This window comes from Oncorhynchus clarkii, chromosome 9 (genome assembly GCF_045791955.1).
Source record: "Oncorhynchus clarkii lewisi isolate Uvic-CL-2024 chromosome 9, UVic_Ocla_1.0, whole genome shotgun sequence".
Lineage (NCBI taxonomy): Eukaryota > Metazoa > Chordata > Actinopteri > Salmoniformes > Salmonidae > Oncorhynchus > Oncorhynchus clarkii.
This window is the reverse complement of record NC_092155.1, coordinates 42,338,683-42,354,022: the sequence shown is the minus strand read 5'-3', so window position 1 is coordinate 42,354,022 and position 15,340 is coordinate 42,338,683. Positions and strand designations below refer to the sequence as shown.

At 46.8% G+C, this 15,340-nt stretch overlaps 1 protein-coding gene across 1 annotated transcript in view; it reads right to left on the bottom strand.

Moving 5' to 3' along the window:
* The window catches only part of LOC139416339 (semaphorin-3B-like), a 78,134-nt gene extending 63,796 nt beyond the window's left edge, over nucleotides 1-14,338 (bottom strand). The window contains exon 1 of the mRNA XM_071164858.1: nucleotides 13,963-14,338. The gene's annotated coding sequence lies outside the window, so the exon portion shown is untranslated. The remainder of the gene's footprint in view (nucleotides 1-13,962) is intronic.
* Between the last annotated feature and the right edge of the window lie 1,002 nt (nucleotides 14,339-15,340).

Sequence of the window (15,340 nt, the reverse complement as noted above, 5' to 3'; positions counted from 1 at the left end):
TTACATTGACACCCCCCCTTCTATTTGTTTTGTACACTGCTGCTACTCGCTGTTCATTATCTATGCATAGTCACTTCACCCCTACGTCCATGTACAAATTACCTCGACTAACCTGTACCCCTGCACATTGACTTGGTACCGGTAGCCCCTGTGTATAGCCTCGTTATTGTTATTTGATGGCAGGGGAGAGGAATGTGGTTGAGAGAGAGGGAGGAGGAGTAAGAGAGAGAGGCAGGGCGGGAGGACATGGGCTCTGATCCAGAGCATCTGGGGAACAACGGTGAGTGAGAACACAGGTGGCTAGAGGAAAGAGGAGTAAAGAGGAAGAGATCTGCTCTGCTTGTCACTACTTCCATATTCATATCTTCTATTCCCCTTCTATACCCCACTGTGTTTTCTTCTCATATTCACAGCTCTTCTCTCCCTCCCTCCACTCTTTCCCTCTTTATCCTCCTCTGTTGTTCCTACATCACCCTCCCCTCATCTCTCCCCTTTCCCCTCCTCCTCTCCCTCTCATGGCCTTTGTTCTGTTATGATGGCTAGGTGCAGCTGAGGGCTCTTGTATCAACCCGACACCAAACCTATGCCTCTGACTTCCCTTGAATCTTGCCTCTGAATACCAACAGCTGTAACTTTGACTGGCACTGCCACAACAGGATGGGAAGGAGAAGAGAGAGGACTGGGTGGAATATCAGGCCTGAATGGGGAAGCTGAATGGGCTTATCCTAGAGAGGTGTGAGTATAGTGAGTGGAAAATATTGAACTGCATAGTGTGAGGCTCACTGAATGAAATACCAGACATGCCGCAAGAGCATGCATGTGTGTGTGTGTGTGTGTCAGCCTGCATTCATTTCCTACCTACATGTACTGAGAGGTTTACTGTGAGTTGTCGCACACCAAACTATAAAAAAAATTATGCAGTTGCACGCTTATACACTCCTTCAGCTCTGTGGTAGGCCTGTGTGTGTGTGTGTGTGTGTGTGTGTGTGTGTGTGTGTGTGTGTGTGTGTGTGTGTGTGTGTGTGTGTGTGTGTGTGTGTGTGTGTGTGTGTGTGTGCGTGCGTGTGTATGCATGTGTGTGCGTGTGTATTCGTGTGTGTGTAAGCATGAGTGTGTATTAGTATGTGTATGTTGTCAGTATATGTGTGTATGCCTTTCGGCTGGTGGTACCAGTGTGACAGGCGAGGAGTGACGGGTAAGGCACATGCACATGCTCAGCAGCATAACAGCAGGCGTGACTGTTTCGTTATCAGGCAGGCACCCAGCAGAGCAGCCAAAATCCCCTCTCTAAGCCCCCGAGGTGGGCGAGATCTCCCTCTCCCACAGCCGTGGGGGATAACTAGGGGGGGTGGGGGGGACTCGTTACTTTCTCACCTCCTACTGTAAAGCCATCTACATCTCCTCTCCTTCACCTCTGGCTTTTTCCACGTGGTAGAGGGGATGGATGCTCTCCTGCAGCCTGAACCACACACACAAACACACACACAAACACACACAAACACACACACAAACACACACAAACACACACACACACTGCCACATACAGGATGCATGCACACATGATGCTGCCACATACAGGATGCATGCAAACATGATGCTGCCACATACAGGATGCATGCACACATGATGCTGCCACATACAGGATGCATGCACACAAGATGCTGCCACATACTGTGCATGCACACATGATGCTGCCACATACTGTGCATGCACACATGATGCTGCCACATACTGTGCATGCACATACAACTGCCAGGGCCCAAACCCACTGTAAACACACAGCACAATTACAGGCAGGTCCTATACTTAATTTTATTCATTAGGATCCGCATTAGCCGACACCAATGGCGACAGCTAGTCTTACTGGGGTCCGATACAACGAGAAAGACATTACAGACAAAATACTTTACAATTTACATACATTTAAAATCATTAAACATGTAGTGTGCTTGTGTGTGCATCTATCACTTACACAATTACACATTCACACAACAAGTAGGTCACATGGTGGAGAGGTGTTGTGCCGTGAGGTGTTGCTTTATTTGTTTTTTTAAAACCAGGTTTGCTGTTCACTTGCGCTATATTAGATGGAAGGGAGTTCCATGCACTCATGGCTCTGTATAATACTGTATGTTTCCTTGGATTTGTTCTGGACCCGGGGACTGTGAAAAGACCCCTGGTGGCATGTCTGGTGGGGTAAGTGTGTGTGTCAGTGCTGTGTGTAAGTTGACTATGCAAACAGTGTGAAATTTCCAACACATTATTTTTTCTTATAAAAACAAGAAGTGGCACAGTCGCAAAACACCCGTCTCAACGTCAACAGTGAGGAGGCGATTCTGGGATGCTGGCCTTCTAGGCAGAGTTCCTCTGTGTTTTGTGGGTACTATTTAATGAAGCTGCCAGTTGAGGACTTGTGAGGTGTCTGTTTCTCTATCTAGACCAGGGGTGTCAAAGTCAAATGGACGGAGGGCCAAATAAAAAAATCAGCTACAAGACGAGGGCCGGACTGTTCGAATGTTCATTGAAAAATGTTTAAATGACGCATATAGTCTAGTGAACCTAATTGAACCTACTGAAAACCTAACAAATATATTACAATATGATCAGATAAATAAAGCAATATTTTCTTATGGCTCTGTCAGTAATCTTTAATTTTCAACAGACACAAAAGACAAATTTCCTTTATATAAATATCCCCATAACATGAACATTAAATGAAAGAAACCGGTATTCAAGGCACCATCAGTAGACTATATTTTCTATTTTAGCAAAAGTGGGCTAAATTTACTTCAAAGAAAAAACAATAATAGCAATTTTCTATCATCCACTCAACTGAAATATTTTTAAAATATAATTGGATTGAAATACAAAAAAATAAAGTGCAAAAATCTATTAATCAAAAACAACACTTTGTTTAAGGAGAAGTAACATGCAGTGAAAACAAATATTAAATTTTAACTTTTAAACTTGAACTGAGTAAAAACTCTAAATATGTGATTGCACAGTAATGTTCACTTGTTTGAGGTTGAGGGTGATACTTGGTGGTGTCCCATCTTTTCCACAAGTTCATCAATGTTCGGGGTAAGGCTCTGAGCTGAAGAAATCCTCAGAATTGAGTGGAGGTGTTCAGCAGTAAGTCGACTTCTGTGTGATGTTTTGTTCAGGTTCATCAAAGAAAACAGTTGTTCACACAGGTATGTGCTGCCAAACATAGACAACGTTTGAGCAGCCTGGATGCGCAGCTGGGGCATTGTGCCGGGGAGGAAACGGGCGAACTCCGCAGCACCCACTGCCGCATATTTTGCCCTCAGTGCATCATTGCATTGGAGGTCAATCAACTCCATTTGGAGGTTTGGTGGTGAGCTTTCCACGTCAACAGCAAATGGGTTACCGAGCAGTTCCAACCTGCTTTTTTGTGCTTCAAAGTCAGCAAATCGGCGTCGAAAGTCAGCGGCAAGCATACCTATTTTATCAGCCAACTGTGTGCTCGGGAACGCACTGGTAGAGAGCTTCTCTTTCATGGTCTGGCAGCTGGGAAAGTGGCTCAAATTTTCTTTCCGCATCTGCGTCTCCCACAGAGTCAGTTTGGTTTTAAATGCCTTCACTGTACTGTACATATCAGAGATGACACGATCCCGACCCTGCAGCTGCAAGTTTATTGCATTCAGATGACTCGTAATGTCACACAGAAAAGCCATTTCACACAGAAACATTTCGTCTCGGAGTTGTGTTGTGTCTTTCCCTTTGCTGTCCAAGAACAGACAAATCTCCTCACGAAGCTCGAAACATCTTTGAAGCACCTTTCCCTGGCTTAGCCATCGCACCTCTGTGTGATAAGGCAAATCACCATGCTCCGTTTCTAACTCCGTCAGAAATGCCTTGAACTGGCGGTGATTCAAACCTTTGGCTCTGATAAAGTTAACTGTGCGCGTGATGATGCTCATTACATGCTCCATTTTCAAGGCTTTACCGCACAACGCTTCCTGGTGTATGATACAATGATAAGCTGTCAGCTCACCTGTCGCGTTTTCCTCTTGCATCTTTTCCCGTATCTTCGCCACCAGTCCGCTCCTGTGTCCACACATCGCAGGTGCTCCGTCGGTTGTCAAACCCACGAGTTTTTCCCAAGGCAGCTCCATCTCATTTACACATCTTGACACCTCTTCATACAAATCATGCCCCGTAGTTGTGCCATGCATAGGACGTAAAGCCAAAAACTCCTCTGTCACGCTTAGGTTGGAGTCCACTCCGCGGATGAAAATTGACAACTGGGCAATGTCAGAAATGTCGGTGCTCTCATCCACAGCCAAGGAATATGCAATAAAATCTTTTCCCTTTTTCACAAGCTGCTCTTTTAGATTGATGGACAACTGGTCTACTCTCTCGGCAATGGTGTTTCTGCTCAGACTCACATTTAAAAAGAGTTGCCTTTTTTCTGGGCAAACTTCGTCACAAACTTTAATCATGCAGTTTTTGATGAAATCCCCCTCCGTAAATGGCCGGGCTGATTTAGCGATCTCTTCTGCCAAAATAAAACTGGCCTTGACAGCAGCCTGGCCTTGTGATTTGGCTTTTTTGAACAGAGCCTGTCGAGATTTGAGGCCTCGTTTTAATTCCTCTGCCTTTTGTAGCCTTCGTTCCATGTCCATATTCTTGTTTTTGTCCGCGTGTTTCGTTTCATAATGTCGTCTCAGATTATACTCTTTCAGTACCGCCACACTTTCTCCACACAGAAGACACACAGGTTTTCCAGCTACCTTCGTGAACATATACTCCGACTCCCACCTTGTTTGAAACCCCCGGTTCTCAGTATCCACCTTCCGTTTTGCCATTTTTGATGGGTATCTAAAAGTTAATTTTACTGTGATGCTGACGACTGCTGTGCCAATAAATATTGAAATGAAGCAGCCTACTGCTCGGTGCGTCACCTTTGCATTGTGGGAAATGTAGTATTGGTGCGTGTAAAAGATCTGCGGGCTGCCGGCTTGCTGCGGGCCGGTTCTAATAATAAATCAAGATCATCCCAGGGGCCGTAAAAAACCTTCTTGCGGGCCGGATGTGGCCCGCGGGCCTTGACTCTGACATATGTGATCTAGACACTCTAATGTACTTGTCCTCTTGCTCAGTTCTACACCGGGGCCTCCCACTCCTCTTTCTATTCTGGTTAGACAGTTTGCTCTGTTCTGTGACGGGAGTAGTACACAGCGTGGTGCGAGATCTTCAGTTTCTTGGCAATTTCTTGCATGGAATAGCCTTCATTTCTCAGAACAAGAATAGACTGCCGAGTTTCAGAAGAAAGTTATTTGTTTCTGGCCATTTTTAACCTGTAATCGAACCCACAAATGCTGATGCTCCAGATACTCATCTAGTCAAAAGAAGGACAGTTCTATTGCTTCTTTAATCAGGACAACATAATTGCAAAAGGGTTTTCTGATCAAGTAGCCTTTTAAAATGATAAACTGGGATTAGCTAACACAACGTGCCATTGGAACACAGAGGTGATGGTTGCCACAAGCCCGGGACAATCCACGGTCCCAGCCACATCGCCCTCAAAAAAATCTGCTCGCTTGATATGCAGGTAGCTAGCAGATATGCTAGCTGCTACACCAAGCAGCTCCTCAGACTCGGCCTTGGTAAGCAGGATGATTGGACAGATAGTAGCGGTCCCAGCAACTGAGTCGCTGGATCCAAACTCAAAAGGTAGCTAGCTAGTAACCAAACTTTTTCAATAGACTTTCAAAACAATAAACTTTCCAAAACAGCAAACCGAGCTCTCCCTTGTTACGCTTTCCGCGTTCAACAGGAAATGATTTGTTGTGGCGGGCTGCTCCGATGCGGTGACAGACAGCTCTGCACGTTAAGGCAGACGATAGAAGAAGCAGAGGTGAAGAAAGGAGGGGAAAGACGCATGAGTGTCCAAGACAAGAATGTATTGTGACTCCAGCCTGCTAAAGAGCGCCTCATCCACCCGCCCCTACACTCCAGACTGTTAAGTCCATGTTAAAGTCACTTGACTCCGTCGCACTGAGCCCACAGAAGTCCACACCGGCCGCTATGGTTGATATACATATTAGAGAGAGAGGAAGATCAGGTGGCATTCCTCATTATGTAGCACATTGCTAAAACACTGCTCTGGGCTGTCTTTACCCTAAAGCTTCTGATTCTGAACTCAGATTGCCCCCCCCCCCCCCCCAGGCCACTGTGAATCAAATCAAAATCAAATCAAATGTATTTATATAGCCCTTCGTACATCAGCTGATATCTCAAAGTGCTGTACAGCCTAAAACCCCAAACCGCAAGCAAAGCAGGTGTAGAAGCACGTTGTCTAGGAAAAACTCCCTAGAAAGGCCAAAACCTAGGAAGAAACCTAGAGAGGAACCAGGCTATGAGGGGTGGCCAGTCCTCTTCTGGCTGTGCCGGGTGGAGATTATAACAGAACATGGCAAGATGTTCAAATGTTAATAGATGACCAGCAGGGACAAATAATAATAATCACAGTAGTTGTCGAGGGTGCAGCAAGTCAGCACCTAGATTATGTCAGTTGGCTTTTCATGGCAGATCATTAAAAGTACTCTACCACTCCTGCTGTCTCTAGAGAGTTGAAAACAGCAGGTCTGGGACAGGAAGCACATCCGGTGAACAGGTCAGGATTCCATAGCCGCAGACAGAACAGTTGAAACTGGAGAACCCCACATGGTTGCACTGTGGTGATGATCTCATATCACTAGAGGACTAGGACATTTTCCTGGTTACGTCACGTGGTCAGGGAAAACTGATCCTACTGTACCTATGAGACTGTGTTAATTGCACAGTGATTGCAACCAGGGTAAATGAAATGATGAGCAGGTGATCATAACCAGGGTAAAACAAAGGATGAGCAGGTAATTATAACCAGGGTAAATCAAATGATGAGCAGGTGATTATAACCAGGGTAAAACAAAGGATGAGCAGGTAATTATAACCAGGGTAAAACAAAGGATGAGCAGGTGATTTTAACCAGGGCAGAACAAAGGATGAGCAGGTAATTATAACCAGGGTAAAACAAAGGATGAGCAGGTGATTATAACCAGGGTAGAACAAAGGATGAGCAGGTGATTTTAACCAGGGTAGAACAAAGGATGAGCAGGTAATTATAACCAGGGTAAATCAAAGGATGAGCAGGTAATTATAACCAGGGTAAATCAAATGAAGAGCAGGTGATTATAACCAGGGTAAAACAAAGGATCAGCAGGTGATTTTAACCAGGGTAAAACAAATGATGAGCAGGTGATTATAACCAGGGTAAAACAAAGGATGAGCAGGTGATTATAACCAGGGTAAAACAAAGGATGAGCAGGTGATTATAACCAGGGTAAAACAAAGGATGAGCAGGTGATTATAACCAGGGTAAAACAAAGGATGAGCAGGTGATTATAACCAGGGTAAAACAAAGGATGAGCAGGTGATTATAACCAGGGTTAAACAAAGGATGAGCAGGTGATTATAACCAGGGTAAAACAAAGGATGAGCAGGTGATTATAACCAGGGTAAAACAAAGGATGAGCAGGTGATTATAACCAGGGTAAAACAAAGGATGAGCAGGTGATTATAACCAGGGTAAATCAAAGGATCAGCAGGTGATTATAACCAGGGTAAAACAAAGGATGAAGCTTATGTAAATGGTAATCTAATTTCGTTCTGCAGTCAACCAAACTGTAAATCTACAGGAGACAGCACATTCAGATGGCTTAATACTACTGAGAGAGCATCAAACACACACACACACACACACACACCCACACACACACACACACACACACACACACACACACACACACACACACACACACACACACACACACACACACACACACACACACACACACACAGTTTACATGCCCTGTGCACACACACACACACACACACAGTTTACATGCCCTGTGCACACACACACACACACACACACTCACATTTGAAATACTTTATTTGAATTCACCAATCAAATTGCCATCAAAAAAGTATCCAAACATTTCAAAGGTCCCTGTATGCATGGTACTCAACGGTACAGAAAGCACCTCCTTCTCCAAATAGCTAGGTTGCCCACGACAGCTGAAACAGAGTAGTACCTAGCAAACTGCTTTGCCCTAGTTTTTGGCAAGCCTCCAATTTGGAGGCAACTCACTGTAAGCTTGTGTACGTGGCCGAGACAAATATCAGCGTCACCAGCTTGCACCAACACCCGAGGCTGTCCAAGCTTGCCACGAGGAGCATGCATACACATGCACGTGTGCGCAGACACAGAGTTACATGCACTGTACACACACACACACACACGCACGCGAATGAGTACCTTACTCTCATCAGGAGTGAATATCATATCAAATGCCTGTATTGTTATATATATTCGACTTGATTGAAAAAAAGCTGATAACATTTGAATGATTACAGCATTTCGCTTTTTATGTGAACGAGAGAACAACTTTAGTCCCCTCCTGCAATAGCAAAAAAAGTCTATATTTCAAGAGAGCAGCAGCACTCGTACATATTTCAAGCAAAGAAAACTTCCATTGCTACCTTATATCTTTCTTCATCTCCATCTGTTCCTCTCAGTCTCTCTCTTTTTCTCTGTCCCCCTCCTTTCCTCCTTCTCTCTCTCTCTCTCTCTCTCTCTCTCTCTCTCTCTCTCTCTCTCTCTCTCTCTCTGTGATGTGCAGGGCTGTAGCGATGGTCTGACTTTTATTGAATTGAGGGTGTGGGGTGTGTTTTGCAGTTTTCAAAGCTAATTTCCTGCAATTCTCCACGTTTCGCCATGATTTATGCCATACTAATACGATATCTGAGTGAGAGTGACTGTCACGCCCTGACCTTAGAGAGCCTTTTATTCTCTCATTTGGTTAGGTCGGGGTGTGACTAGGGTGGGTACTCTAGTTTTTGTATTTCTATGTTGGCCTGGTATGGTTCCCAATCAGAGGCAGCTGTCTATCATATTTTTTGTGGGATCTTGTGATTGGCTGGTTGCCTGTGTGCACGCCATAGCTTCACGTTTCGTTTGCTGTTTATTGTTTTCGTACGTTTCACAAATCAAATATGTGGAACCCAGATCACGCTGGTTGGTTCGAGTATATTTCCAACAACGACCGTGACAGAAGATCCCACCACTCACGGACCAAGCAGCGTGCACAGGAGGAGAGGGTATCCTGGGCCTGGCAGGATCTCCAGGAGGTCAGGATATTCTGGACTTTTATTTTTTTATTTTTTATTTCACCTTTATTTAACCAGGTAGGCTAGTTGAGTACAAGTTCTCATTTACAACTGCGACCTGGCCAAGATAAAGCATAGCAGTGTGAACATACAGCAACAGAGTTACACATGGAGTAAACAATAAACAAGTCAATAACACAGTAGGGAAAAAAAGAGTCTATATACATTGTGTGCAAAAGGCATGAGGAGGTAGGCGAATAATTACAATTTAGCAGATTAACACTGGAGGGATAAATGATCAGATGGTCATGTGCAGGTAGAGATACTGGTGTGCAAAAGAGCAGAAATGCAAATAAATAAAAACAGTATGGGGATGAGGTAGGTAAATTGGGTGGACTATTTACGATAGACTATGTACAGCTGCAGCGAACGGTTAGCTGCTCAGATAGCAGATGTTTAAAGTTGGTGAGATAAAAGTCTCCAACTTCAACGATTTCTGCAATTCGTTCCAGTCACAGGCAGCAGAGAACTGGAAGGAAAGGCGGCCAAATGAGGTGTTGGCTTTAGGGATGATCAGTGAGATACACCTGCTGGAGCGCGTGTTAGGGGGGGGTGTTGCCATTGTGACCAGTGAACTGAGATAAGGCAGAGCTTTACCTTGCATGGACTTGTAGATGACCTGGAGCCAGTGGATCTGGCGACGAATATGCAGCGAGGGCCAGCCGACTAGAGCATACAGGTCGCAGTGGTGGGTGGTATAAGGTGCTTTAGTAACAAAGCGGATGGCACTGTGATAAACTGCATCCAGTTTGCTGAGTAGAGTATTGGAAGCCATTTTGTAGATGACATCGCCGAAATGGAGGATCGGTAGGATAGTCAGTTTTAATAGGGTAAGTTTGGCGGCGTGAGTAAAGGAGGCTTTGTTGCGAAATAGAAAGCCGATTCTAGATTTGATTTTGGATTGGAGATGTTTGATATGAGTCTGGAAGGAGAGTTTACAGTCTAGCCAGACACCTAGGTACTTATAGATGTCCACATATTCTAGGTCGGAACCATCCAGGGTGGTGATGCTAGTCGGGCGTGCGGGTGCAGGCAGGGAACGGTTGAAAAGCATGCATTTGGTTTTACTAGCATTTAAGAGCAGTTGGAGGCCACGGAAGGAGTGTTGCATGGCATTGAAGCTCGTTTGGAGGTTAGATAGCACAGTGTCCAAGGAAGGGCCAGAAGTATACAGAATGGTGTCGTCTGCGTAGAGGTGGATCAGGGAAGAGCAACATCGTTGATATATACAGAGAAAAGAGTCGGCCCGAGAATTGAACCCTTGTGGCACCCCCATAGAGACTGCCAGAGGACTGGACAACATGCCCTCCGATTTGACACACTGAACTCTGTCTGCAAAGTAGTTGGAGAACCAGGCAAAGGCAGTCATTAGAAAATCCGAGGCTACTGAGTCTGCCGATAAGAATATGGTGATTGACAGAGTCGAAAGCCTTGGCCAGGTCGATGAAGACGGCTGCACAGTACTGTCTTTTATCGATGGCGGTTATAATATCATTTAGTACCTTTAGCGTGGCTGAGGTGCACCCGTGACGGGCTCGGAAAACAGATTGCAGAGCGGAGAAGGTACGGTGGGATTCGAGATGGTCAGTGATCTTGTTTGTTGACTTGGCTTTCGAAGACCTTAAATAGGCAGGGCAGGATGGATATAGGTCTGTAACAGTTTGTGTCCAGGGTGTCTCCCCCTTTGAAGAGGGGGATGACCGGGGTAGCTTTCCAGTCCTTGGAGATCTCAGACGATATGAAAGAGAGGTTGAACAGGCTGGTAATAGGGGTTGCGACAATGGAGGCGGATAGTTTCAGAAATAGAGGGTCCAGATTGTCAAGCCCAGCTGATATGTACGGGTCCAGGTTTTGCGGCTCTTTCAGAACATCTGCTATCTGGATTTGGGTAAAAGAGAAGCTGGGGAGGCTTGGGAGAGTAGCTGCGGGGAGGGTGGAGCTGTTGGCCGAGGTTTGAGTAGCCAGGAGGAAGGCATGGTCAGCCGTTGAGAAATGCTTGTTGAAGTTTTCGATAATCATGGATTTATCGGTGGTGACCGTGTTACCTAGCCTCAGTGCAGTGGGCAGCTGGGAGGAGGTGCACTTGTTCTCCATGGACAGTGTCCCAGAACTTTTGGGAGTTAGAGCTACAGGATGAAAACGTCTGCTTGAAACAGCTGGCCTTTGCTTGGGAAGAGATAACGGCAGGAGACGAAAGCCTTCCATGGAAGCAGACACAAGCGGTGAAGGAAGGACAGCGACGACGCCGAGGTTCGCAGCCACAGAGTAAGCCCAAAATGTTTTTTTGGGGGGTGGAGGAATGAGGAATGAGCCAGAGACCGCCAGGGAGTCGAAGGAGGAACTCAACGAAAGATTCCGGAGAGAGGTGTTGGCGATGAGAGTGCTGCAGAGCGGGCGTGCTGAGAAGCGAGACACCAGTCCGGTGTCATCTGCACCAGTTTCACGCATCTGGCCTCCAGGGCGCCTCCCCAGTCCGGTATGTCCTGTGTCTCCTCCACACACTCACCCTGAAGTGTGTGTCACCGTTCTGGTACAATTTGTGCCGGTTCTACGCACCAGGTCCCCAGTGCGCCTCCACAGCCCGGTACGTCCTGTGCCAGCTCCCTGCACTTGTCGTGCAAATTGTGTCATTGTACCGGTACAATTTGTGCCGGTTCTAAGCACCAGGTCTCCAGTGTGCCTCCACAGCCCAGTACATCCTGTGCCTGCTCTCCGCACTCGCCCTGAAGTGGTGTCACCAGTCCGGTGCAACCTGTGAGGGTTCCAAGTCCAGAGCCTCCTGTGAGGGTTCCCAGTCCAGAGCCTCCTGCAAGGGTTCCCAGTTCGGAGCCACCTGCGAGGGTTCCCAGTCCAGAGCCTCCTGTGAGGGTTCCCAGTCCAGAGCCTCCTGGATCCACGGTCCGGTTCCTCCGGCGAAGATCTACGGTCCGGTTCCTCCGGCAACGATCCATGGACTGGTCCCTCCGGCAACGATCCATGGTCCGGAGTCTCTGGCGATGATCCACGGTCCGGTTCCTCCGGCGACGATCTACAGTCCAGTTCCTCCGGCAACGATCCATGGTCCGGTCCCTCCGGCGATGATCCATGGTCCGGTTCCTCCAGGGGCCATTCCGCGGTCCGGTTCCTCCGGCGACGATCCCCGCACCAGAGCCGCCACGGAAGCTGACGTCCCGCACCGGAGCCACCGAGGCTAGATGCCCACCCGAACCCTCTCCTATAGGGTCAGGTTTTGCGGCCGGAGTCCACACCTTTGGGGGGGGGGGGGGGGGGCCTTTTATTCTCTAATTTGGTCAGGTCGGGTGTGACTAGGGTGGGTACTCTAGTTTTTGTATTTCTATGTTGGCCAATCAGAGGCAGCTGTCTATCGTTGTCTCTGATTGGGGATCATATTTAGGCAGTCTTTTCCCACTGGATATTTGTGGGATCTTGTGATTGGTTGGTTGCCTATGTGCACGCCATAGCTTCACGTTTCGTTTGCTGTTTATTGTTTTTGTACGTTTCACAAATAAAATATGTGGAACCCAGATCACGCTGCACGTTTCCAACAACGATCATGGCAGTGACTAACAAAATCGGTTGGTAATTTGGCCATGTTTACGAGAAGTTTAGATTTCTGGCTAGACTAACTAGACTAATTAACCAATCTAAAATGTTTTAACTAACATGGGCTAATTGAGTGACTGTCAAGAGGAAAACTGCTGATTCACAACCAAGTTTTAATATTGCACCTTATGTATTTACACACACACACACACACACACACACACACACACACACACACACACACACACACACACACACACACACACACATAAAAGGAATGCAATAAAATAAAATAAATTACACAGGTCCGGACCTCCAAAGTGATGGCCCGCACTCACACAGCACCTCAAGGACAGACAAAAGCAGAGACAGAGAGAGAACGAGAGAGAGAGAGAGAGAGAGAGAGAGAGAGAGAGAGACTGACACAAACCACATAGATCTACAGTAGATACCTCCAAAGAGACACAAGTACAGAGTCTACCGTTTAGCTCAAGTGCTCCAGAATGTTCAGTCAAATATTCAGGGGGAGATGTGGTCTTTGAGTACCAAGGACACTGGGTTAAAAGGGCGAAGGTCCCTGTGGGATTATTGGAGATCACAGATAAAGCAGATCTGTTTCAGATATTAGCTGCCTGAATGTACTCTGCACTACTTTAGAGAGGCAGAGAAAGAGAGGAATAAGCTCCCTTCGTTCAAACGAGCCCTTTACAAAACGTGCAGAAAGGAGAGAAAAGCCCGAGCTAAATGAGATTAAAGTGACAGCGTGTGGAGGGATGGGTAGGGACGGAGGGACGGAGGGACGGGGGGGAGGGAGGGATAGGGGGAGGGAGAAGTGGGGTGTACTGGATTTCAGGTGTTGAGAGATTATTCTATTTTTTGTTCCGCTGGTCACTCTCATAAGAAATAACCTGAACAGGCAACTGGAAATCTGTACAAAATGTGTTTACTTTTACTGGGACTGACTTGATCTTTGTGCAAAAAGCACCACTTGGCTATGAGCAGGGCAGCCATACGTCTATAAATCACCCACCAGTACACTGACCCGTCCACTCACACAAACACAACCACACACACACTTCCAACAACTGTTCAGATAACAGACACTTTAAATTGCACAGATAACTATGATAAACAACCCCCCCCCCTCCCACAGGGAATTAAAGGAAGGGAATGTCTTACCTTTGTACTGTCTTGCTATCTGTGTGTTCCTGGCAATGTGGCGCTCCTAGGTCCGTGATTCTCTGCCCGTGACAGGTGCCATGGTGTAGCAGTAGAGTCCAGAGTAAAGAAATGTAGAAAGAATCTCTCTCGCTCTCTCTCGCTCTCTCTCTCTCTCTCACACACTCTCTCTCTCTCTCGCTCTCTCTCTCTCTCACACACTCTCTCTCGATCTCTCAGAGTTATTCCCGCTGTGAACGATCCAAATCACCACAGAGACCGTGCATGAGTGTGCATGTGTGTGTAAGTGTGTGTGTGTGTGTGTTGCTCCAAAGGTTTCGAATTCCAGAGTCCTGAGCTAGTGTGTGTCCCCTCTCTTTTTTCTCTCTTCTCCTTTCTTTTTTCTTTCTCTCTCTCTCTGTTCGGGGCTGGCTTCTCAGGACTGTAGGGGAGGCGAAGACCAGTCAGGGGGTGGGACAGCGCATAGAGGCTCTCTCAGACAATCTTTCGCTCTCTCTCCCTTTCAGCCTTTTGGATCTTTCTTTGACTGATACTCTTTCACTCTCCCACTGCTCAACATCTCTCTCTCTCTCTCTCTCTCTCTCTCTCTCTCTCTCTCTCTCTCTCTCTCTCTCTCTCTCTCTCTCTCTCTCTCTCTCTCTCTCTCTCTCTCTCTCTCTCTCTCTCTCTCTCTCTCTCTCTCTCTCTCTCTCTCTCTCTCTCTCTCTCTCTCTCTCTCTCTCTCTCTCTCTCTCCCTCTCTCTCATGGTCCAGAGGTAAAGTCCTCCCCCACTCCTTCTCGCTGTCCTTCCCTCTTTCTTCCTCTATTTCTGTCATTTCCTCCCTCTTTCACCCTCCCTAGGTCCCACATGTTAATTTGCTACATGTGGCTCTTTGATCTCTCTGTTTCTGCTCAGTGGTGTGAGTGACTGAATGCTGTGATCTCTGTGTGGCTCTATGTGCATTGTAGTTCCAGGGTGGAAATGGCAAATGTGGCATTTGGAGTTGTTGGACTGAGACTGAGGGTAAGAGTTAGGGGAAGTTAAGTGACTGGCACTGGGTTGGAGTCCAGGTCTGGGTCTCTGTGTCTCACTATAAGTCTTTCAAGAGGTAAACCATTAACCTTGTTGTTCACAGTCAACTTGGAGCCACAGCGACACATTAACTACACACACACACAGACACACACACACACACATTCACTCACAGTATTCTATACTCTCATTTACCGTATCTCTCCTCAGACATAGGGGCGCGGCACAGTATCAGTAGCTAGCCAATCTGACACATATACACCACGACACGCACACACACCTGCTACAGGGACGTACACACGCTGCCGACAGGCTGGCGTCTCACTGGGACCGGGCAGACGCCCATCTCTAGAGGGTGTGGAGCG